Raw genomic sequence first — 25260 nt, forward strand, 5'->3', positions numbered from 1 at the left:
TTGACTCTTTTTTTTATTTTCCAGTTACATGTAAAGCTAGTTTTCAGCATTTGTTTATATAAGATTTCAAATTTCAAATTTTTCCCTCTCCCTCCCCCCCCCCCCGCGCCGATAGTAGGCAATCTGATATGGGTTTTATATACACACACACACAAACACATATACACACATATATATATATACACACACATATATATACACATATACACATATGCATATATACACCTACATACACATAACAACATTAAACATATTTCTGCATCAGTCATGCTATAAGAGAAGAATCAGAGCAATAAGGAAAAACCTCAAAATAGAAAAACAATAGCACCAAAAACCAAAGAAATAGTATGGTTCAATAAGCATCCATATTCCACAGTTCTTTTTTTTTTCTTTTCTGGATTTGGAGAACCTTTTCCATCATGAGTCTCCCGGAACTTTCTTGTACCCTTGGATTGGTGAGAAGAATCCAGTCTATCACAGTTGATCAACACATAATGTTGATGATACTGTGTATAATGTTCTTCTGGTTCTGCTCATCTCACTCATCATCAGTTCATGCAATTCCTTCCAGGTTTCTCTGAACTCCTCCTGCTCATTGTTTCTTACAGCACAATAGAATTCCATTACATTCATATACCACAACTTGTTCAGCCATTCCCCAACTGATGGGCAATCCCTCAATTTCCAATTCCTTGCCACCACAAAAAAAGTAGCTATAAATATTTTTGAACATGTGGGTTCTTTTCCCTTTTCTATGATCTCCTTGGGGAAAAGATCCCAAAGTGGTATTGCTGGGTCAAAGGGTATTTATAGCTTTATAGCCCTTTGGGCATAATTCCAAATTGTCAACAACCATTTATTAAGCATCTGCTGTGTGTGATGCCCTGTCCTGAGAACTATGAAAGATATAGAGATGAGTTGGACACAATCCCTATGCTCAGGGAGCTCATGCCTAATCAAAGAGCCAAGATATGGTGGCTACAAAAACTGATACCAGGCAGAATTTGGTAAATAAAATTGAGGGGCAGTGGATACAGACATGAGTTTGGGGATTGGAAGGCTCAGAGGAAAGAAAGGTCACTGCATACAAATGCATACCATGTACATATAGTATATGTAAGAGTGTGTGTTTGGGAAACAGAGGGTGTCGATGGGATTGGGGAAGATGCTATCTCCAAACCTCTAGGAGAGGTCACAAGGAAGTCTCTCATTAAAACTATTGGGTGGCTCTCCTAATATCCTGGAGCTTCCCTCACCCAAACATCAGCTTACTTATCACCTATCCCCATTAAAGCTGTCCAAAAGTGAAATGGACTGCATCATGAGGTGCTGAGTTCCCCATTCACTTTAAAAGTGAAAACTGAATGGCCTCGTTGGAGACATTGTAGAGGGGATTCCTGCTTCAGCTACAGGTTGGGTTAGATAACCTCTGATCCCCTATTTAATTCAGAGAGTCTGTGATCTCCAGCTCAATCATGAAAATCAGCCCTTTCCAAGAAAGAAGGCAGGGAGGATAAAGGTTCATTCAGAGCCCTTTAGTCTAACCAGTTTGGGCCCCTCTAAATACACCCTGAGGGCCCCCATGATGATCTTCCTAAAAACCACTTTCATCACATCACTCTCCTGCTCAGGAAATGTTAAAGGCTCTACAATGCCTAAGGACATAAGCCAAAATCCTTACCCTCCTAATGAAAAATCCTACATAATGTGGCTTAACCCTAGCTTTCTAGCCTTTTTGCTCTTACAGAGGGATCCCTAAACCTGGTTAGGTTGAACTAACAACCCTGCTAAGTTACCAAGTTTATTTCTACCTCTATGACTCTCTCCTCTAGAAAGCCTCCCTGACCTTTCCAATGATCTTTCTCTTTTGGGGAGAGGAAGAGAAGGGAATATGCATTTCTATTATATCTGCTAAACACTTTTTAACAATATTATTTCATCTGATGCAATTGTTATCTCCATTTGACAATTAAGGAAACCGAGGCCAAAAGAGGTCAACTGACTTGACCAGAGTCAAATATCTAGTAAATGTGTGAGGTTAGATTTGAACTTAGGTCTTTCTGGCTCCAGGCTCAGTTTTTATCCACTGCATCACCAACTGCCTCTTGGACATTCTACAGCTACTATAAAACCTATCACTTAATTATACAGCTTTGTGTTGTTTTTGAAGGTGTTGTGGAAAGATTCCTGAAGTCACAGAGATCTTGGTCCCAGCTTTGCCACTAACTGCAGAGAGAGACAATTAGTCTTAGATGACTCAAATTGTAACATTAGTCAAGTCACTTTGTTTCTCTGGGCCTCAGTTTACTCATTTGTAAAATTAGAATGACAAGAAAATCCACTTCCAGTCTGTGAAGAAGAGGGAGAAGAAGGTTTTTCAATGAAGAAGGGTAAGAAGTAGAAACAATAATGAAGATTTTGGAAGGTTTTACAATTGTGAAGAAAGCCAGAGACTGATGTTTATGGAGTGGAAACTGGAGAAAATTCAAACTCTAAGAAGGTGAAAGAAGTTGGCAAAACAAAGGAAAGATAGTTGGGTGTGATTTCTGAGGGGAGAAGAAGAAGAAGAAGAAGAAGAAGAAGAAGAAGAAGAAGAAGAAGAAGAAGAAGAAGAAGAAAAGAAGAAGAAGAAGAAGAAGAAGAAGAAGAAGAAGAAGAAGAAGAAGAAGAAGAAGAGGAGGAGGAGGAGGAGGAGGAGGAGGAGGAGGGGGAGGAGGAGGAGGAAGGTGAGGAGAATGACATCTCTGGAGTTGAGGAGAGGTTCTGCATGGAAGATGACCTTTGAGTGACCTTTGAAAAAGCAAGGGGCTGCGGAACTGGTTACAGAGCCATAACTATGATAGAGTGCCCAGGACTATGTGCCAGGGCACCAAAATTTAGACAGCACCAACAACACTTGGACTTCTTCATATGCAAAGAAACAAATTAGTTTAGCACCTAGTTGGCATGAAAAATTAACTTAGGAAACTACCAGACAGTCCCCAGAGACTGTGTACAAGCTCAGTTCCCTCATATTTTTATCCAAGCCTGCTCCCCATCCCCAGATGAACTGAATTTGTTTGAAAAAGTTTATTTGAAGACAAGTATTGTGCTGCTTGTCATTGGTGTCTTTTCTGTCCCTTGCCACAGTTACCAAAATTGCTAGTAATAACTCTGAAATATCCTAATGTTCACTAAAGGAAGAGAATAGAATCTGTGAACCACAAACTAGGGAGCTTCCCATTGGTACCTGGTGAATCTCTAGGATCCATTATTAAAGGGACAGAGAGTAAACATCTAGAAGCCAAGAAAAGGTTATGCTAAGGATCTGATATTTAAGATATCTATAACATAAATTCTTAAGGATTTAAAAATTCGTAAGTCTTTCAAATATTTTTGTTGTTCCTTTTTATAGTATTGTATATATTTTTTGTTCTATAACACTATTCATCAGAGAAATGCAAATTAGAACAACTCTGAGGTATCACCTCACACCTGTCAGATATACATATAAATATAAATATAATAAAGAAAAATAAAATGTTGGGTGTTGGAGGGGATGTGGGAAAATTGAGACACTAATACCCTGTTTGGTGGAGTTGTGAACAGATCCAACCATTCTGTAGAGCAATTTGGAACTATGCCCTTTGATCCAGCAATGCCACTGCTAGATCTAAATCCCAAAGACACTCCCCAAAAGATGAAAGGACCTATTTGTACAAAAAAAATATTCATAGCAGCTCTTTTCATGTGGCTAAGAATTGGAAAGCAAAGAAATGCTCATGAATTGGAGAATGACTAAACAAGGTGTGGTATATGATTGTAATGGAATGTTATTGTGCTATAAGAAATGACAAACAGGATGATTTCAGAAAGGCCTGGAAAGCCTTGTATGAACTGATATATAGTGAAGTGAGCAGAACCAGGAGAATATTGTGTACAATGACAGCAATACTGTTCAATGAAGAACTGTGGATGACTTAACTATTCTAAGCAACACAATGATCCAAGACAATCCCAAAGGACTAATGATGACTCATACTATCCACCTCCAAAGAAAGAACTTATCTTGATGGAACACAGACTGAAGCATAATAATTTTCACTTTCTTTCTTTTTTTCTTTTATTCAAATTTTCTTATAAAAATGACTAATACGGTAATGTTTTACATGATTACACATGTATAACCCATATCTGATGGCTTACTGCCTCAGGGAGGGAAGAGGGTAGGGAGGGAGGGAGGGAAGGAGGAATAGAATTTAGAATTCAAAACTTTAAATGAAAATATTTTTATTGTTTTAAAAATTGTATATTTTAATAATATATGATTTTATATGTAACATATTATAACATATTGTATAATATATTCTATAATATAATATAATTTTATAATATCTCCTGGTCCTGGTTGCTTCACTTGGCATTGTTTCATACAAGTTTTCCGAGGTTTCACTGAAACTGTCTCTTTCATCAACTTGTATGATGCATTTAATAATATTCCATTCCAACCATCTACCATAATTTATTTAGCCATTCCCCAGTCGATGGTACTTTCTTATTTTCCAGTTCTTTGTCACTCATATGTCCATAACCTTTGATCTAGCAATCCCACTGCTACACACATCCTCCAAGGAGATAAGTGATACAAAAAGAAGTCCAGTATACACATAACATTATATAGTAGTACTTTTTGTAATAGAAAATAACTGAAAACAAAATAGGTGCCCATTAAATGGGGAATAACTAAACAAGTTATGTACATAAATGTACTATACAGTGAATATGATGAATACAGAGAAACCTGGGAATATTGACATGAGTCGATACAGACTGACATAAATAGAACCAGGATAATAATACACACAATGACAATAATAATGTCACTGGAAAGGATGACAATAAAAAAATGGAAACTGAATGCTGAAAAATTAAGGTGACCAAGCATAGCTCCAAAGAAAAGAAATGGAAATGTTCCTCCCTCCCTTTTTTGTAGAGCTGGGGGAATGTGGGCTTGAAACACTGTATAGGAAGTTGAGCTTGGGTTTTTGTTCTTTTTTCTCTTTTGTTATTCTTTGTTCTGATGTAGGGGTCATCAAACTACTGCCTGAGGGTCAAATCTAGTCTACTGCCTGTTTTTGTATTTCTGGAGCTAAGAATGGGGTTTTTTTACATTTTAAAATACAATCAAACTTTACTTGAAAATATAAAAAAAAATTCTTAGTTTTCTGGATTTGGCCCAAGGGCCATAGTTTGCCATCTCTCTTTTAAGAGATGGCCCTTTGAGAGGAGAAGGTGAAGAGATTTATTGGGAAACAGGCAATGTAGAAACAAAAAAAGAAAAAAGAATCACATGAAAGATGATTTTAAATCACTAATAGTGAAAGAAATATAAATGGAAATAATTCTGAGGTTTTATCTCATGCACAGAAAATTAGCAAAGATAATAAAAGATGCAACTGGTCATTGTTTGAGAAGCTGAGGAAAGACAGGCACATTAAATACTTTGTTAGTAGAATTGTAAATTGGTCCAATCACTCTGCAAAGAAATCTGGAGTTATGTTAAGTGACACAGAGGTCCATATCCTTTAACCCAGTTTCCACTGATAGATAGAGTATGTATCCCAAAGATATAAAAAAAGGGAAGGAAGGCAAGGAGGGAGGGACAGGAAAAGGGAGGGAGGGAAGGAGGGAAAAAGGAAGGAAGGAAGGAAGGAAAGTTCAATACACATCATAATATTTATAGACTGTATATTTTTTTGTAGTAGCAAAGAACCAGAAGCAAAGCAGATGCCCATCAATTGAGGAATGACTAAATGAAATGTGGTATTAAGTTAATGTAATGAAATGTTACTATGCTATGAGAAATGTTGAATATGATGAACACAGAAAAACAAGGGAAAATATATGAATTGATGTAAACTGAAGTTTGGTTAGGAAAACAATGTATGCAACAACTCCAGGGATGTATGTATAAAGAACAACAAAACAATTAAAGCTGAATGCTGTAAAATTATAATAAGCAAGCCTGGCCTCAAAGAAGTAACAAGAAAATGCAACTCTTTTGTCTCTCTGCAGAAATGGGGGAAGGGAGAGTCCAATGAGTGTAGAACACTGAAAATAAATTCAAACTTTCGTGATGTCAGCTTTAGCAAATTGATTTTTTTCTTTGCTATTATCTATAGTTCTTTGGGAGGAAGAAGGGATATCCTTGGAAAGATAAGTGATATAAAAACAAAAGATATACTTTTATATTTTAACTTATATTTAGATATTTTTTATATTTTAATTTAAAAATAAAATTATGCCAGACTAATCTCAATTTTTTAAATTATAAAAGTATTTTAAGTATTTTATTATTTTCCAGTTACATGTAGAGATAGTTTTCAACATTTGTTTTTATAAGATTTCTAGTTTCAGATTTTCTCCCTCCATCTCCTCCCTTCCCCCGCCCCAAGACAGCAAGTAATCTGATATAGTTTATATATATGTAATAACATTAAACATATTTCTGCATTAGTCATATTATAAGAGAAGAATCAGAGCAAAAAGGAAAAACCTCAAAAAAGAAAAACAACAGCACCAAAAGCAAAAGAAATAGTATGGTTCAATCTGCATTCTTATTCCACAGTTCTTTTTTTTTTTTTCTCTATTTGGAAAGCCTTTTCCATCATGAGTCTTTTGGAACTATCTTAAACCATTGTATTGCTGAGAAAAATCAAGTCTATTACAGTTGATCAACACATAATGTTGATGATAATGTGTTCAATGTTCTCCTGGTTCTGCTTATCTCACTCATCATCAGTTCATGCAAGTCCTTCCAGGTTTCTCTGAAATCTGCCTGCTCATCTTTTCTTATAGCACAATAGAATTCCATTATATTCATATACCACAACTTGTTCAGCCATTCCCCAATTGATGGGCAGTCCCTCAATTTCCAATTCCTTGCCAGCACAAAAAGAGCAGCTATAAATATTTTTGTACATGTGGGTCCTTTTCCATTTTTTATGATCTCTTTGGGAAAAAGACCCAATAGTGGTATTGCTGGGTTCAATTCTATTTTTAAAGGACTATAAGACTGATAGGGGCAGCTAGGTGCCACAGTGGATAGATCACCAGGGCCTGGAGTCAGGAAGACTCATCTTAGTGATAGCAAATCTGGCCTCAGACACCGTCTAGCTGTGTGACCCTGGGCAAGTCACTGAACCCTGTTTGCCTCAGTTTTCTCATCCGTAAAATGAGCTGGAGAAGGAAATGGAAAACCACTTGTTATCTTTGCCAAGAAAACCCCAATTGAGTCATGAAGAGTCAGCCATGACTGAAATGACTAAACAACAATAATAATAATAAGACTTTAAGTTCAAGGAGATATCATATGTATAGTTTACTTAAATTTCAAGAAAACGTTTGGCTAAGTCTACCATGCTATATTCAGAATGGAAAGATATGAGCTATACAGCAGTACAGGTATGATAATTCAGGACTGGTTGAATGGCTAGAGCCACAGAGTAATCATTAGTGACTTGATAGCAACATGAAAAGAAGTCTCTAATGAGATTTGTGCTTGGCTGTATACTATTGAAAATTTTTGTCAATGATTTAGCCCAAGGGGTAATGGGGGGGGGAACATAAATAGCATACTTATCAAATTTACAGATGATGCAAAGCTAGGGGGATAACTAACATATTGAATGACATTATATCCAAAAAAGATCCCCACAGGTTAAAATGTTGGGCTAATTCTATTCTCTAAGAAATTAATGAGAATAAATATAGTTTGCAATAGGATCAGTGGGTTCAAAAATTAACTTTCCAAGCACAAGATAGGGGAAGAATGTCTATGTGGCAGATCATCTGAAAAAGATCTGTGTGTGTGTGTGTGTGTGTGTAGGGGAAGGTAATGGTTAATGAACTACAAGTTCAATAAGTCAGCAGCATGATGCATCAGCCAAAAAAAGACAATGGGATCTTGGGCTGCATTAGGACAAGGGAAATGATAATCTTGTTGCTCTCTACCCTGTTCACTACATGTGTAGAATACAGTGTTCTGTCTGAGGCATCACCTTTTAGGAAGGACATTGATAGTTTAGAGAGCATCCAAACTAGAGAGCCCAGGCTAGCTCAATTCAAAATCCTAAAGAGAAGACTTGGACAGGAGAGGATGGCTCTCTTCAAGTATTTAAAAGTCTTTCCAGTGGAAGAGGGATTAAACTTGTTTTGCTTGGCCCCAGAGGCATAATGGGTAAGAATGCCCTCAAAGAAACAGATTTAGGAACTATGTTAGGACATTTCCCCTAACAATTGAGGCTATCCCAAAGTGGATGAACTGTTGTTACTGGAGGTCTATGGACAGAAATGGAATGACCATTTATCAGGTAAGGTGCAGAGGGAATTCTTATTCCAGCCGGGGTTGAACTGAATTCCCCTTTCTAACTTTGAGATTTTGTAATTCCATGATTCTCTCCTCATCTTGCCGTTATCATAGGGATGTCATAAGGATCAAATTGTGTAACATGTAAAAGTAGTTCATGAATCATAAAGGATTAGTAACTATAAGGACAATAAGGATGATGACATAATGGTAGGTACTAAATAAATAGCTGGCTCCTGGATTTGTTTACAGAAACAGAAGAGCTTATGATAGCAATAAAGAACCTGGTCACCACCGCCAGAAATCACAGAACAGTTATCCTTAAGGAACTCTACATATTGAAGGATGCCGATTATAAAGGAAATGGAAGAAAATGTCCAACATGTCACTGTAGGTGGTAAAATATAGCCTAGGAAGACACAATAGGATGGTAAGAATTAGGCACCTGAGGCTTGCTGTTGTCCCTTCACCATCAGCAACAAATTCCTACATGACAAATAAAGGTATGAAATATCCTTGAAAATTCAACAAATAAACTGCAGTGGAACCAAAACATTATCCTAGAACATAGTATAATGTCACTGAGAACAAAGGGCCATAGAAATTTAAAAATAATTTTTAATAGATGTCACCCTACAGAACACTTCTAATCTCTAAACCACTTAATGGAAGATACATACATGTGTGTGTGTGTGTGTGTGTGTGTGTGTGTATGGAAACAAGATGTCCTCCAATTATCCCTGTTATTTTATCTGCTTTGAAGTTGTACAAAAGATGATTTCAGTGAGTCTACAGAAAATGAGCTTACATCCCTAAGACCTTTATTCAGTTAGTAAAAAGCCCAATAGTCTTCTCATTCTGGCAGAGTCTTTGATCCCTGCTGTTCCTCCCTCAGATTATTGGGTTCCTCCTGGAACCTCCATCTTAAAAAAAGATCCCCAGGCTAGCCATGTTCATTCTGTCATCCCTCTATAGGCCTGGTTCCTGCTTCTCCATATTTCTTTCTCCATAATGCCTCCAAAAGTATCTCTTCTCTGCTTTTTAGCTTCCTTTTATGTGTTGTCTTTCTTCATTAGAATGTAAACTCCTAGAGAGCAAGAACTGTCTTTTTTTTTTTTGCTTCTATTTGTATCCTTGGTACTTAGCACAGTAGCTAGAGTATAATGAGTGTTTTAATAAATGCTCATTAACTAGTCTGCAGAGAATTAAATATTAAAGAATATAGCAGGATAGAGAGTTTTCCTAGGGCCATTTCTATTTGAATTCCACCCAACAAAATGAGAACACAATAAAGAATAATGAATTGATTATATGTTCCCCTAGGTGAGAGTCCAAGTTTTCTTTCTCTTGTCTCTCCAATAGTCTAACCCAAAACAGACCTAGATATCCAGGGAAACTCAATACATGTTGATCTATGGATTTTAACAATAACAGCAAAGATCATTGCACTCCTGACTCGAATTTCTCTCCAGACCTGAACTTCACACTTTGGATGTAACCTTTCACCCCTATGACCCCTTCTTCTGATTGGTTCCACTCCAAACCTCCATTTTAAGGAGAATACCCAGACTTTCCACATCATAATTCCTCTCCAGGCAGCCCTGCTATTTCTCCTCCTCCTTCCCCATACCTTTTTAAAAGCTCCCTTTTATCTTTCTATTTTCCCTTTAGAATGTAAGATCTTCAAGGGCAGGGCGTTTATGCTTCTATTTGTATTCTGAGCAATAAGCCCAGTGCTTGGTACATAGTAAGGATGTACCAGGAAAAAAGGAGACAAAGTGTCTATTAGCGGTACTTAGTAATCATTTGAAAAATCCTTGTTGACTTGTCTTGTGTCTAGTAGTTAATAGCTACAAATTATTTTCACATCCATCATTTATTTGACCCTCACAACTCCATGAGAAGTTATTATTTCATTGTATAGATGAGGAAATATTCAGAGGAAGGGGAAAGACTCTCTCAAAGTCATTCAACAAATCAGTGGCCAAGACAGGTTGAAAACCTAAGTTTCCTGATGCCTTCCTTTAATTAGTGTCTCCTCTGCTGAATAACACCACCTCTCATAAATCCTAAGATCATCAGAAGTCTTCAGAAGAAGATGCTGCCTCATTTTTAAATCACTGTTTATTTTAGTCTATTGTCATTACCCACAATGCCTCTGTTGTGGTTTTCTGGGGCCTTCCTTCATGTTCCCTGAGCCTACGAGGTTCTGTTTGGGAAAGTCATAATTGAAATCAGAGAATAAATTATTCATTTCCATTTGTAGTTGAGTTCTGTCCGTGGATATCTAAGCTCTGTTCAGGTCACATGTTCAGTGCTTGGATATGAAGATGCTCTTTCCCCAAGTTCTCTCTAAGTGTCTTGAGCAAAAAGAAATATATGGTTGTGGTGAGCATGCAATTTGCCCACTCTGGCTACATGTTAGCACTCAGAAATGATTACATCAGGGTGTCAAGATGACACATGTGAACTGCTTAATTCTGGGGTGGGTGGTAATGATAGGATTAAGTTACCAGGTTGTTTTAGAGGGAGAAAGAAGTTGCCCCTAGAAGAAAGGAAACAGGATTTTTTGTTTGCTTTTAGGCAGCTAGGTAGCACAGTGGATGAGATGCCTGGAGTCAGAAAGACCTGAGTTCAAAACCAGCCTCAGATACTAACTAGCTATGTGACCCTGGGCAAGTCACTTGACCCTGTTTCCCTTAGTTTACTCATCAATAAACTGAGCTAGAGAAGGAAATGGAAAACCGCTCCAGTATCTCTGCCAAGAAAACCCAAATGGGTTCACAAAGAGGTGGACACAACTGAAAATGACTAAATAGCAACATTTTGTTCTTCCTTCCTCTAATAAATAACTCTACATAGAGGTAAGGGAGTGTGTAGGAGTGACCATTATGAGTTCCATCCTCAAAGGATGTGCAGTGCTCTGCCTTGCTGCCAATCCACATGAAGTATTTGGTAGAAGCTGCTTTACCCCTTTCTCTCTCATATGACAGAGAAAAACAAGACTTGGATTTGAGGTAAAGGAAATGAGTAGAAAACTGTGGGGCTGAGTGGTAAAAAGAAGGATGAGAAGAAAGAGATAGAGAAGCTGAGTAAGGCAGCTAAAAAGGGCTAAGGTGTCTTGCTCTCAATTCACCTACAAGCAAGATCTGAGATGCCCCCAGAAAGTTCACTGGTGGGTGTCTGTCCACTGGTTTGGCTACTGAATAGGGGCCTACTACTGAGGACCCTACTAAATCTCAAATCCTATAAATCTGTGATTATCCTTAAAAAATAATTACCCATGGGGTAGCTAGGTGGCGCAGTGGATAAAGCACGGGCCCTGGATTCAGGAGGACCTGATTTCAAATCTGACCTCAGACACTTGACACTTACTAGCTGTGTGACCCTGGGCAAGTCACTTAACCCCAATTGCCTCACCTAAATAAATAAATAAAGGAATGAACAAACAAATGAATGAATGAATAAATACATAAATACATAAATAAATAAAAAATTACCCATGATCCCTGGTCTGTACAGCATATTCTCCAGATAAAAGGCTCCTACATCCATGATCTCAGAAACTTGATCTTATTGTTCTGTTCAGAGATAATTACCAAAAGCAGGTATTATATACAATGAGGATACACTAGAAGCCTTCCCAATAAATATAGAAGTAAAGCAAATATATTCTTTTTCCCTACTATTATTTGCAAAAATCATCTTCATCATCATAATCCAGAAGGTAATAACACAAAAACAAAGTCTTATTCAAAATAACTACAAAATTCACAAAATGATTGGAAATCAATTTACCAGAACACACTCAGTACTTGCATAGGTTCAATTACAAGATTTTCCTTAAAGAAATGAACAACAACATAAAATTGGAAGGATATTCAGTGCTCATGTCTGGGTCATGTCAATATAATAAAAATCACAGTGCTGGCCAAATTTAATTTACATACTTAATGATATGCTAATCATATTACCAAAGGGATATTCTGTAGAAATAGATTAAATAATAACAAAATTCATTTGGAAGAACAAAAAAATCTAGAATATCAAAGGAAATCATGAGGAGAGGAGAAATAGCATTTCCAGACCATGAAGTATATATATTATAAAGAAACCATCATTAAAACCATTCAGTAATGGTTAAAAAATAGAAAAGCAGATCAATAGAACAGACTAAACAAAGGAGAATCAGAAATAATAAAACTCAATAACCTCATGTTCTATAAACCTGAAAACATAAATTACTTAGAATAAATTACCATTTGATAAGTAACTACTGGGAAACCTGAAAAGCAGTGTGGGAGGAATTAGGCTTAGACCAACACCACATACCACATTTCACAATTATTTTAAAATGAATATGTGACTTGAATATAAAGATCATATCATGAAAAAATGAGAAAAGTTGATCATATAGTTTATATTATAGGTTGGAGGTGAATTCATTTCTAACCAAACAAGTGATAGAGACAATTATAAAAGAAAGTAATTTTGCTTACATGAAAATCTACAGAAACAAAATTAATTCATCTAACATGTGAAGGGAACCTATCAACCTGAGGAAAATCTTTATATCCAATATTTCTGATAAAGACTTAACAGTCAGATATATAGACAACCAGCAGAAATACAAAAGACCAAAAATCTGGGCAAAGTAGCTTATACACAGAAGCCCTGCTTTGGGGGAAGCTAAAGATGGTAGATTGATTGAGTTTAGGAATTCTGAGGTAAAGTGAGCTAAGCTGATCAAGAGTCTAGGCTCAGCCTGGCAAAAATATAGTGAGACCCTGGGAGCATGGGGCCATCAAGTTGCCTAAGAAGGAATAAACAAGCAAAGCTTCTGGGCTGATCAAGAGTGGGAAGGAAAAAGGAAATAAATATTTACAGAGTGTCTATTTTATGCCAGGAATTGTACAAAGTGCTTTTTACAAGTGTTATCTCACAACAACCCTGCAAAGTGGTGCTATTATTATCCCTACTTTATAGTTAAGGAAACTGAGGCAAAAAGAGGTTAAGTGACTTGCCTAGGGTCACACAGATAGTAAGTATATGAGGCTGGATTTGAATTCAGGTCTTCCTGACTCCAGGTGTAGGGCTTTATTCACTGTGCCACCTACTAGCTACCTCTAATGGTTTCTGGTTTATAAGTGTTTGATACACTTTTTTTTTTTTAGTGAGGCAATTGGGGTTAAGTGACTTGCCCAGGGTCACACAGCTAGTAAGTGTTAAGTGTCTGAGGCCGGATTTGAACTCAGGTACTCCTGACTCCAGGGCCAGTGCTTTTATCCACTGCACCACCTAGCTGCCCCTTTTTATTTTATTTTATTTATTTTTTAATTTTTTTTTCTGATACACTTTTAATCTGGTTAAAACAGGGAGATCCAGTCTCAACAAACAAAATAAAACAAACAAAAACACCCCACTCATTCTCCAATAAATAAGTGGTCAGAGGATATGCACAAACAGTTCTCAAAAGAATTACAAACTATTAGCGACCATATGAAAGAATGCTTTGAATCATTGTTAATAAAAGGAATGCCAAAAACAAAGCAAAACAAAAAACAATCCTAAGGTTTTACCTCACATCCTGCATTTTGGTAAAGATGAAAAAGATGGGAATAATCAGATTTGGAGGAAATTTTGTAGAAGGACAGGCACACTAATATATTGTGAGTAGAGCTATGAATTGAGGTGTGACCTTTCTGGAAAGCAACTTGCAGTTGTACAAATAAAATAAATATATAGGTCATCTGATCCAGAGGTTCCACCGGTAGGCATATCCCCCAAGAAGTTTAATGACAAAAGACTCCATGTATGCTGAAATATTAATAGCAACACTTTTCATGATAGTAAAGAATTGGAAATAAAGTAGATGCTCATCGATTAGGAATAGCTAAACAAATTGTGATTCATGAATGTATTGGAAGGTTGCCTTGTTGTAAGAAATGACAAATATGATTAATACAGAGAAGAATGGAATGACTTACATGAATAGATACAGAATGAAGTAAGCAGATGCAATAAAATAATATATAAAATGATTACAATATGGTACAATTCCAACTCCCACCCAGGTAAGGTAGGAAAGAGATAGTACTGCAGTGTGTGCTATATATGGGGAGGGAAGGATGACTCCTGATTGGCTGAGAGAATACTGAGCTGCATTATACACCTGTGTAAGGGACTTGTCCTAGTTGACAGAAGAGACACTTGACTAGAGGATCTTGGAGCCAGGGTGGGGGTGGGGGGTAGGTTATCCAAAGAGAGATTAGATACAAATTTTTAAGTGTCATACTGGAACTCATGTATTTTGATCTTTAAGGCTTGCAACTTTAGACTATTGTGAATAGGCCTTCCCTGAATGAGATCATTCCCTCTGCCTTGATAGTGGAGGCCTTATTTTACTTCAAGCTGATGAACTCATGTTTTCTTGTATATTCTTTAGTATATTTTAATCCAATTTCTATTGGCTATTTTGTTTGGGGGGAGGGAGGAACAGAGAATGTGTTTCCTTGCTGTTTGTTATTGATAATAACTCTTTCTCTAACCAACATTTTTATTTATTTTATTATTATTATTTTTTGGGGGGTGAGGCAATTGGGGTTAAGTGACTTGCCCAGGATCACACAGCTGGTAAGTGTCAAGTGTCTGAGGTCGGATTTGAACTCAGGTCCTCATGACTCCAAGGTCACTGCTCTATCCACTGCACCACCTAGCTGCCCCTCTAACCAACATTTAATGGGCAGGGGCTAAACTGTTGAGTATTAGCTAAGGGTTACCCTCTCTCTTAAGAACAAGTGACTTTCACCTGGAAAGACATAAGTGGCCTGATGCTGAGTGAAGTGAGCAGAAAATCAGAACATTGTATATAGTAACAGCAACATTGTTCAATGTTCAACTGTGATAGACTTGACTCTTCTCAGCAGTGCAATGATCCAGGACAATTCCAAAGGTCTCATGATGGGAAATGTTCTCCACCTCCAGAAAAAAAGAACTGTGGAATCCAGATGCAAATTCAACCATACTGTTTCTACTTTGTGTGTGGGTTTTTTTTTTCTTTTTTGAGGTTTTTTTCCCTTTTGTTCTGATTCTTCTTTCACAACATGACTAATGCAGAAATATGTTTAATGTGATTGTACAAATATAACCTATTTCAGATTGTTTTCTGTCCTGGGGAGGCGGGGAAGGAAGGGAGGGAGAGAGAAAAAAATGGAACTTGAAATCTTATAAAAACAAATATTGAAAACTATCTTTACATGTAACTGAAATATAATAAAATACTTTTATGATTTAAAAAAATTGGAAAAAAAGAACAAGTGACTTTCCTTATGAACCCAGATTCCTATTACTAAACAAGAGATATTCTAGGAATGGCAGATAGATATCATTCTTGTCTAATATTCCTTTTGGAGACTGAAGGAGATATTAGGGGTCCTGGACCCTGCCTGCACTTCTCCTAAGACAAGAAACAGACATTGCTAGAATGATACATCCGTTACTCCTCACAAAGGAGGAAAAGTAGGCCCCTTGAACTGTTTGAAGTGTCAAACAGGTAGCAGGTCTTTGTGGTATGGAGGAACCAGATTAAAATATAATTGGAAGGGGCAGCTAGGTGGCGTAGTGGATAAAGCACTGGCCCTGAATTCAGGAGTACCTAAATTCAAATCTGGCCTCAGACATTTGACACTTCCTAGCTGTGTGACCCTGGGCAAGTCACTTAACCCCCATTGCCTCACCAAAAAAATATAATTGGAAAATCTTTAACAAAATTAATAAAAAACAATAGAACATAGATAATGTTAATATGTTGTTTTCTAAGTCACTGTGCTATCTTATGTAGAATTGAGTGGACCTTGTTTCTATTTGAGTTTGTCACCAGTGCCTTTGGAGATGGGGTAGTTTAGCCTCTAGATAATATTTCAGATCATATCTATCCATGTCACTTGTGAGCCATAACTATATATTTAAATAATCCCCATGTATGCATTTATATTTCAAATATAAATGCTAAGAACAGCAAACACAAGACAATTGAAATTAAATCTTGCAAAACTACAATGACAAAAGAAGAGATATGAGAGAAAATATTTCCCCACTCCTTTGCAGAAATAAGGGTTTGTAGGTATGGAACATTGCACAGCACATTTTTTGAAGTGTTAATTTTGTTGAATTTTTTGCTCTTATTCTTTTTCTCTTTAAAAAAGTTATTTGGTATAAGGGATGGCTTTCTAGAAGGGAGAAAGAGGATACAGAAGAATGTAAATGGAATGAGATATGTGGACCAGATAACCACTAAGGTCCCTTCATACCCCAAATCTGTGATACTGTAATCCCACACTCTCCTTGAGATTTCTTCCCTTTGACCTTGCCCTGATCCCTTCCTCTTGGTGAACTTCCCAGCAGCAACAGCTGACAGTCTAGACTATCCTAGAGTCATTGGTTCCCTCCTCACACCCTACCCATCTATGAGATATATAGGGATCTATATCCCTATGAGATTTCCATGAGGCCTTGTGTGCCAAGGTTCAAAATGTCTCCCTACCCTCAAAATTGTCCTAAATGGATTTACCCTGGGACTCAAAACATTGTCTCTTAAAAGTCACTGAGGGGCAGCTAGGTGGTGCAGTGGATAAAGCACCAGCCCTGGATTCAGGAGTATCTAAGTTCAAATCTGGCCTCAGACACTTGACACTTACTAGCTGTGTGACCCTGGGCAAGTCACTTAACCTCCATTGACCCGCCCCCCCAAAAAAAAGTCACTGATGGCTTAACAAGAGCTCTCACCACATCTCCCATTTTCATGACTTGCTAAATGCCTTCAAAAAAGAAGTTGCAAAAGAGATAGAATAAGTCAAGGCTATATTTCTCCAGAAGAACTAAAGGGGTACGCAGTATTTAGGCACTAGAAAGCTGAGAGCTCTAGGTCCTGTTCTCTTAAAAACACCAATCAGCTCTTTTTGTAAATCAAAGGGATGCCTATCAATTGGGAAATGGCTAGTATGGTAAATGGTTGTGGCATAATATTATTGTGCTATAAGAAATGATAAGCAATTGAAAACTATCTCTACATGTAACTGGGAAATAATAAAATACTTCTATAATTATAAAAAGAAATGATAAGCAAGATGATTTCAGAAAAACCTATAAAGATTTACATGAACTGATACAAAATAAAGTGAACCGAATCAGGAGAACATTGTACAAAATAACAGCAATATTGTACAGTGAAGAATTATGAATGACTTCGTTACTCTGTTCTCAACAATACAATGATCTAAGACAATCACAAAGGACTAATGATGAAGCACGTTATCTTCTTCCAGAGAAATAACTTGTGTTGTTTGAATACAGACTAAAGCATGCTACTTTTCACTTTCTTTCTTTCATTCTTTCTCTTTTATTCAAGTCTTCTAGTACAAAATGACTAATATGAAAATGTTTTACATGATTGCACATGTATAGCATATATTTGATTACTTTCCTCAGGGAGTGGGGAGAGAAGAGGGAATAGAATTTGAAATTCAGAGCTTTAAAGAAATTGTTTTAAAATGTAATTGGAGAAATATCCCCTCCCCTCTCCCTCACTCACTCTATCTATCGATCGATCTATCTACCTAAATCTAGATCCAGATCTGTCTATCCGTATGTGTTTGTGTGTATCTGTGTGTATGTATACACACAAATACCACATATCATCTTCTCTAGGAAGCGATGTAGTATTATGGAAAAAGAACTGTAGTAGAAGTCAAAGACCATGGTCCTGGTCTTGTCTGGACCATTTATCCCTGCTCCTCAGTTTTCTCATCTGTAAAATAAAAGAAGGGGAACTTCTGGCCAAAATGCCTGCTTGAATGATAATTCTAGTAAATACTTCAAAAGCACATCAGACTGTATAATAATCAAGAGATCTAGTAAGAACTGGACAAAAAGTCAGCCAGAAGCCCACAGGCCATTTATGGTCACACAAGTCATAAATGACAGAAGGTCCCTTCAATTTAAGGGGACCAAGCAGGGATTCATGGAATAGGAGGAAGCCAAGTTGGGCCTTGAAAGAAAGATTTCATCAGACAGAGTTGGGGGAGGCAAATATCATTTCAGAGACCAGGAAGAGTGTGAGCAAAGCTTGAGACTTAATCAAGGAACAACCTAGTGTGACTAGACTCCCTGATTTCTACGGTCCCTTCCATCTCTGTGACTCTAAGCTCTTCCACCCACAGCCCAGGTCTTGAAAGGACACTGTCTGGCCTCCACTGTCTAATACCACTCTTTTTCCCTCCTTTCTAGAAGCTCTGTTGTCTAGGGAAGAGCTCATCCAACATCTTTGAAATTCAATCACTATAACCTATATCAGACTGCTTTCCATCTTGGAGAGGAGGGAGGGAAGGGAGGGTGGGAGAAAAAAAATTTGGAACTAAAAATGCTGTGAAAACAAATGTTGAAAACTATCCCTATATGTAACTGGAAAATAATAAAATACTTAAAAAAAGAAATTCAATAACGGCATCCAAAGATTAAAATGGCACTCAAAGAGGCCAGAGGAGCCAGGAAGTGCTTAATTCCTTCTAATCCAGTGTCTTGCTCATGTAAATGTTCAGGCTAGGCCCCAGTACAGTGAGTGGCTCGCTCCTCCAAAGATGCTGCCTACCCAAAAGATAACTAACCCTACATCACAAATGATTCTTGCTATCAGGAACATCTTAGCCATGCAGGGACAGAGGAGTCTCCAAACAACACATTCCCAATGTGTTCACTCCCTTTTGACCTATATTCCTAAGTTGTGGTTTTCTGAAGGGATAAAACTCTGAACAATTACTAGTCTTTAAGAGATGGAATTAGCTCAGGTTGCAATATTTAAAAAAAAAAAAAACCACAACTCCCCCCCCCCACCCCTCCAGGAAATAAGTACTGATGTAGGCAGGGCTGGAACCCTGGAGATGACTGGGCTTTGTGCTAGTGTCCTTTTTCAGGAAGAAAAGGGAGAAAAAAGGAGATTGATCATCTGATTTCTTCGGCAAGGGAACAATTTTGCTCAGTGAGAATCATCCCTGCTGCTGCTGCTGCTTCCCTTTCCCCTCCCTTCTTACATCCAAGCTGTCATTGAGTTCTGTCACCCACTTCTGTCACAACTCTCAGATGTATTCCCTCCTTGGCATTCCTGCTGCCACCACCCTAGGACATAGGCTCCTTATCAACTATCCAGACTATTATAAACAATTTTATGGATTTTTTTCCCCCAAATCACTTCTGTCACCAAATGTATCCTCCATTCTTTCTCCTCTTACAGAGGCACCCCTTATAATGAAGAATAAAAAAAGATGGGGGAAAACCAGTTCACCAAAACTAACCAATGAATCAATCTAATTCATCACTGGATATAATGTTCCATACCTATAGTCTCCCACCTCTGCAAAGAAGGGAAGAAGGTGACTTCTCATATGTCTTCTTAGGGGCCAAGTTTGGTTCTTTCCAACAAAGACTAAAAATGAGCCCTTGACAGGTGGGTTGTAGGAAGGGTTCTTTTTCAAGTTTGTGTCAGGTTATTAGTCAAGATGGCCTGTAAGGTCCCTTCCAACCGAAATATCCTGGGAGCCAAATAACCAAGCAAGGATGAAAGAGTAAACAAAGTGGAGCATGATATGTTAATGAAAATTGTATTTTCACAATGTCCAGTTTCAGTTTTTTGTTGGCATATTTTCCATTTACATTGTTGTTGTTACTATATTATTGCTTTCCTGGAAAATAATGTCACAACCTTTTAATCAGTCCTGATGCCCCTTCGTTGTCCCTATTTTTTTTGGGGGGGAGGGGGCAATGAGGGTTGAGTGACTTGCCCAGGGACAAACAGCTAGTAAGTATCAAGTGTCTGAGGCCAGATTTAAACTCAGGACCTCCTGAATACAGAGCAGGTGCTTTATCCACTGCCCCACCTAGCTGCCTGACCCTCCTCGTTGTCCCTTTTCTAATCAATCCTCTGTACCAATACTAGAATGATCTTTTCGTGAACCTTTTTGATCATGTCACTCCTCTACTCAAAAATCTTCAGTGGCTCCCTGTTGCCTACTAAGCAAAGTTTAAACTTCATCTCTGGCATTCAGAGCCCTCCCCAATGTGGCACCACCTTTATTTCATATAACCCTCTTTCACATATGCTGTGCTGAAGCAAACTGTATTACTATGCCTTCATTTCCAAATACTTCCTTTAGCAAGTTTTTTCTTTTACTTGTTTCCTATAAACAGAATGCCCTCCTTTTTACCTCTTAAATTCCTTTTTCTTATTAAAAAAAATCAACTCAAAATACTCCTCTACCATAAAACCTCCCAGGATCCCTACCCCGACTCCAACTTCAGACTTTACAAGGCATTTTTCTTATGCCTTTTGAATGCACTTGTCATGTAATACTATCTAGTATAGTCCTGTGCTTTTGTCTTCTCTCCCTATCAGACTGTTCATTCCAATGGCGTCAGAGACTATGTCTTATCTAAACCTCTTTATCTCTCTTACCACCTAGCACCTAGTGAGCGCTTTATTTTCTAAAGGAATTTTCATTGAATTGTCAGACTGATTTGAATTCCCATTCCTCATGTCACATAAATACAGGGATGCTTTGGTTCTTATGAAGATATCATGCTCCATTTTGTTTATTCTTGCTAGGATATTTGGCTCCCAGGACATTTCAGCTGGAAGGGACCTTAGAGGACATCTTAGGCTAATAGTCTGACCCAAACTTGATAAATAGCCCTTCCTACAATTCCCCTGTCAAGGCCTCATTCAGTCTTTGTTAGAAGAAACTGTGGACAAAAGACTGACTCTCTGTCTCTGTGTGTGTGTGTGTGTCTCTCTGTGTGTCTCTGTCTCTGTCTCTGTCTCTCTCATACACACACACACACACACATACCCCAATTATAAAGCCAGAGAGAGCAAGTAGGAGACTCAAAACAGTATAGAACAGTACTGTGTAAAGAAAACAGAAGAAAAAACACATACATACAGCAAAAGCTCAGAGGAAGGGGGGTTCCCAGTAGGCTTCATGGAGGAGGCAGAAGTGGAGCTGACCTAGACTCTATGTGTGAGTTGACTAAAGGTATTGTGGAATGTCATGGTTACAAATCCCTCTGGTAATCTTCCTCTGCTCCACAATCGGGCTCCCTTTTTCTCCCCTCAAATATAAACAGGAGCAGAGGAAACTAATAATTATCACCTGAATTAACTTGGAAGGCCCTGGAAGCTGAAGATTAGCCCCCTAGGCATAGGATCCAAAGAGTGTGTTTGTGTGTGTGTGTGCACACGTGCACATGCATGTGCTTACATGCACACATGTATGCAGGGAGGGGCAAAGCTCCCTTCAGCTCCTCCCTAAGGTTTTTCTCTTTTGAATTTCTTGTTGAAACAATCATGAGAGACTTTTTTTAAATTTTTTTTACAGCAGGCTCACAGACAGGGACCTTAAAAGGAGAGAGATGTACACAGACAAGATGCAGCTGGGCCAGCCTAGGCCAGATAGAATTTCAGAGCGAGCTTGAAAAATGGCAGACAAGGACCTCTCTCATTCCCTTCCTTTCCCTCCTTTTGGAACCACCTTTTCCTGGACAAGATGAGTGTCATGTCATGCCTCTGATCCATCCCTAGCCCTTCCATGAAACTGCAAATGAGTTTCTTCCTGATCTGTGTGATGTTACTACCAGTGGTAATCACAGGACTTCAAGCTAGAAATGACCTCAGAGATCATCTCAGGGAGATTTTATCTTACAGATGAGGAAATTAGGGCCCCAGGGAATGCTGGGGGGATTGTCAAAGGCCACACAAGTGAACAACAGCAGAATCAGGATTTGAACCTAGGTCTTTTGATTCTAAATCACTATTGTTTGTTGTTCAGTCCTTTCAGTCATGCCCAACTCTTCATGATCCCATTTGGGGATTTTTCTTGGCAAAGATACTGTAGTACTTTGCCATTTCCTTCTCCAGATCATTTGGCAGATGAGGAAACTGAGGCAAACAAAGTTAAGTGACTTGCCCAAGCTCACACATTTAGTAAATGTTTGAGGCTGGATTTAAACCGAGTTCTTCCTGATAGCAGGCCTGGCACTCTATCCACTTCACCACCTAGCTTCCCATCTGTAAAATGGATAGGGCTTTGTAAAGAAATATCCAAATGCTCTATCTAACAGTGAGCTGTAACTACTAGGCTACTTGTGGGTGAAAATGAGAGGGAAGAGCTATTCACTCATTTCCCTCAGGCTCTTCCTCCAAACATTCCCACATCTAAAGGACAATTACTTCCTGCCTCTCTAAATCCTAACTAGAGGGGGAGCAGAGGCAACTGTCGACAAATGTCTTGTATTTCTCGTGTTTGTTCTCCTGCAAGTATGAGTACCAAGTTGCTTCCAAACCTAAATTCAACGATCCTTTGAGCATGTACAAAGGCAGCGCAGTGTAGGGGAAAGAATTCTGGCCTTGGAGTCACTGGGCAGACAGGATGGTCAGCAAATAGTCTGGGCTGAGTTTAGCTCAGTTCATTTTAGGTTGCTGATGATAAGGTCGAGATCAAAAGTTTGTACCCCATTTGACTCCATTTCCTGCCCCTCCAATCTATCTTATCACATTAACTTCATTAACTTTCTAAAACTCTGCCATGTTCTGCTTCCTCCTTCACCTTCATTCAAGGACCATGAATGACCCATCCTGCTCCACAGGATGAAATCCAAACACCTTAGTCTGGCATTCAAGGCTGTCCACAATTCATCCCCAACCTATATCTTAATCTCCCATCCACTTACCATACAACTTGGCCAAATTGGACCACCTGCCTCAAATTCACCTTGCAAGACTTTTGCATCTTTCTTCATGCAGGATTCTGTGGCTAAAATGTCACACCCTACCTTTTCTTCTTGAAATAGTACTCGTCTTTGAACACTTACCACAAATGTCATCTTTGCCCCTGCTCTGCTTTTCCTACTTGGGAATTGCTTTCTCCCTTATGGGTACTCATATACTTCATAATTTGAATGAATTCATGACTTGGCTTAAGTGGATGCTCACTCCAACAGTGCATGTTAGAGCCCATTCGCACTTCATCTTATGGGATTTTTGTCCTTGTCTTCCCATACAGAGCATTTTGTGGGGAACAGTGTAGAAGGAATTCTGTCTGCCTGCTATGACTTACCCTTGCTCCATTACTTGCTACCCTTCTTCCTTGTTTTCCAATCTTACATCCCCTGGGTGGTGGATCTTATTCCCCTCCCCCTTCCCCGCATGCTCATTGGCTTCCACTGTCACTTATCAACATCTGATCCCATTTCATCTCTTCCCTCTTGCAATGCTTACCATATTTTGCCTTGTATTATCTATCCTCAGCTGTGTCCCTGTCTTATCTCCCATATTACAGTGAGAACTGTGTGAGGGCAGGGATCGTGTCTTATTCTAGTCTATTTTCTGCTCAGCAGACCCTAACCAGTAGCCTGCTACTCATAGGTTTAAGATATATCTGCTGAAGAAATGAATATAGACCAGTTACTTTTACTGTCCTCATCCCTTGCTTTGCACAGAGGACATGATTGTCTACTTCAATTATCCATAAGGTAGCTTCAGGGATGACAGGGACAACATTTTAGCTGATATCAGTGATTTTCAATTGATTTCAGTAGAGTGGAAAGAACATTGGCTGTCAGGACCAACCTGGGTGATTCCCTGTGTGACCTTAAACAAATTACCCCCCTTCTTGAGCCTCAGTTTTTTCCTCTGTATAATTGAAATGTAGGATTAGATCATCTCTAAGGTCCCTTCCAGCTCCAATATTCTGTGTCTGGCTTTCTTTCTCTCTCTTGTTTCTTCTTCACCGCCCCCCTCACAAAGCCCTCTTCCAGTTTGTGCTGAAAGAGGGTCCCAGAAGCCATGGGTGGAGCAGAGGGGGAGGGACATCCCCATCCTTCCCCAAAACATTCAAATGGGGGAAAATGTCCTGGGAATCGAGTTCTCTCCAATGTATGAATGCCAGACTGGTCTAAGAGCCTGTATTTTTTCCCCCTGATTCAAACTGATTTTGCAAAGTATCACATTATACAACGGGCAAGGATCAGCTCACAAATTCCTTTCCCAGGAAAATTCCTGCTTCAGAGCAAGTTTACATTAAGGCAGAATCAGGATCATGGTATTTATTTCTCTGGGCAAATTGTAGCTCAGACACATGGTGTACTTTTTACAGCAAACCACCTTGTTTTTGTTCTTTTCAGCTTCCAGCAAAGGGGATTGAGGGCAGCTCTCCCAAGAGCAAAATGGGGAAAATTGTAGACATGAGTCCCAGTCTAGGTCCTCCAGGGGTCATCACTAGCACATTCCTCTGCTTTGAGGACTATGTGGTAGCTCTGTCACCAAATGATCCAGAACCACAAATACCCAATGCTGCGTTCAGCTCCCCAGATGGGTTAGCTTCTGACTTGATAGATACATCAGGGACTGGAAATTCCATCCTTAATTTCATACAATTCAACTTCACCACCAGTTTACAGTGTGCTGGGCTCTGAGCGTATTGGACTGTACTGTGCAGGACATGGAGATGATGGAGACCCTGCCTGTCTTCAGGGTTCTTACTGTCTAGTAAGAAAATAAAACATAAATAAGACATTACAAGGCAGCACGTTAGCAAGTTAGGGAAGAACCACTACTATGGGGAGGCCCAAGGAGGAAGAGACTGCTATCAGTCTGGGGGAAAGGACATAGATAAGTGAGGGCTCAAAGGATGACCCAGAGGCAAGCTTGAGAGACAGTGAGAAAAGGAGTCTAGATTTTTATGGATTTATAGATTGCAATTGCCCAGAATCACTGAATTTCAGAGGTGCCTTGGGTCTATCTAGTTTAACCCATACCTGGAAAAGAAATACCTTTACCAAATACCCAGCAAGGTGTCTTTGAGCCTTTG

The 25260-nt window shown here is 38.6% G+C and overlaps 1 pseudogene; it reads left to right on the plus strand.

The window, feature by feature from the left end:
• Positions 1-24865, plus strand: part of LOC122752975 — a 37651-nt pseudogene extending 12786 nt beyond the window's left edge.
• The last annotated feature ends 395 nt before the right edge of the window (positions 24866-25260 follow it).

Source organism: Dromiciops gliroides, chromosome 1, assembly GCF_019393635.1.
Source record: "Dromiciops gliroides isolate mDroGli1 chromosome 1, mDroGli1.pri, whole genome shotgun sequence".
In the NCBI taxonomy this organism is placed as follows: Eukaryota; Metazoa; Chordata; class Mammalia; order Microbiotheria; family Microbiotheriidae; genus Dromiciops; species Dromiciops gliroides.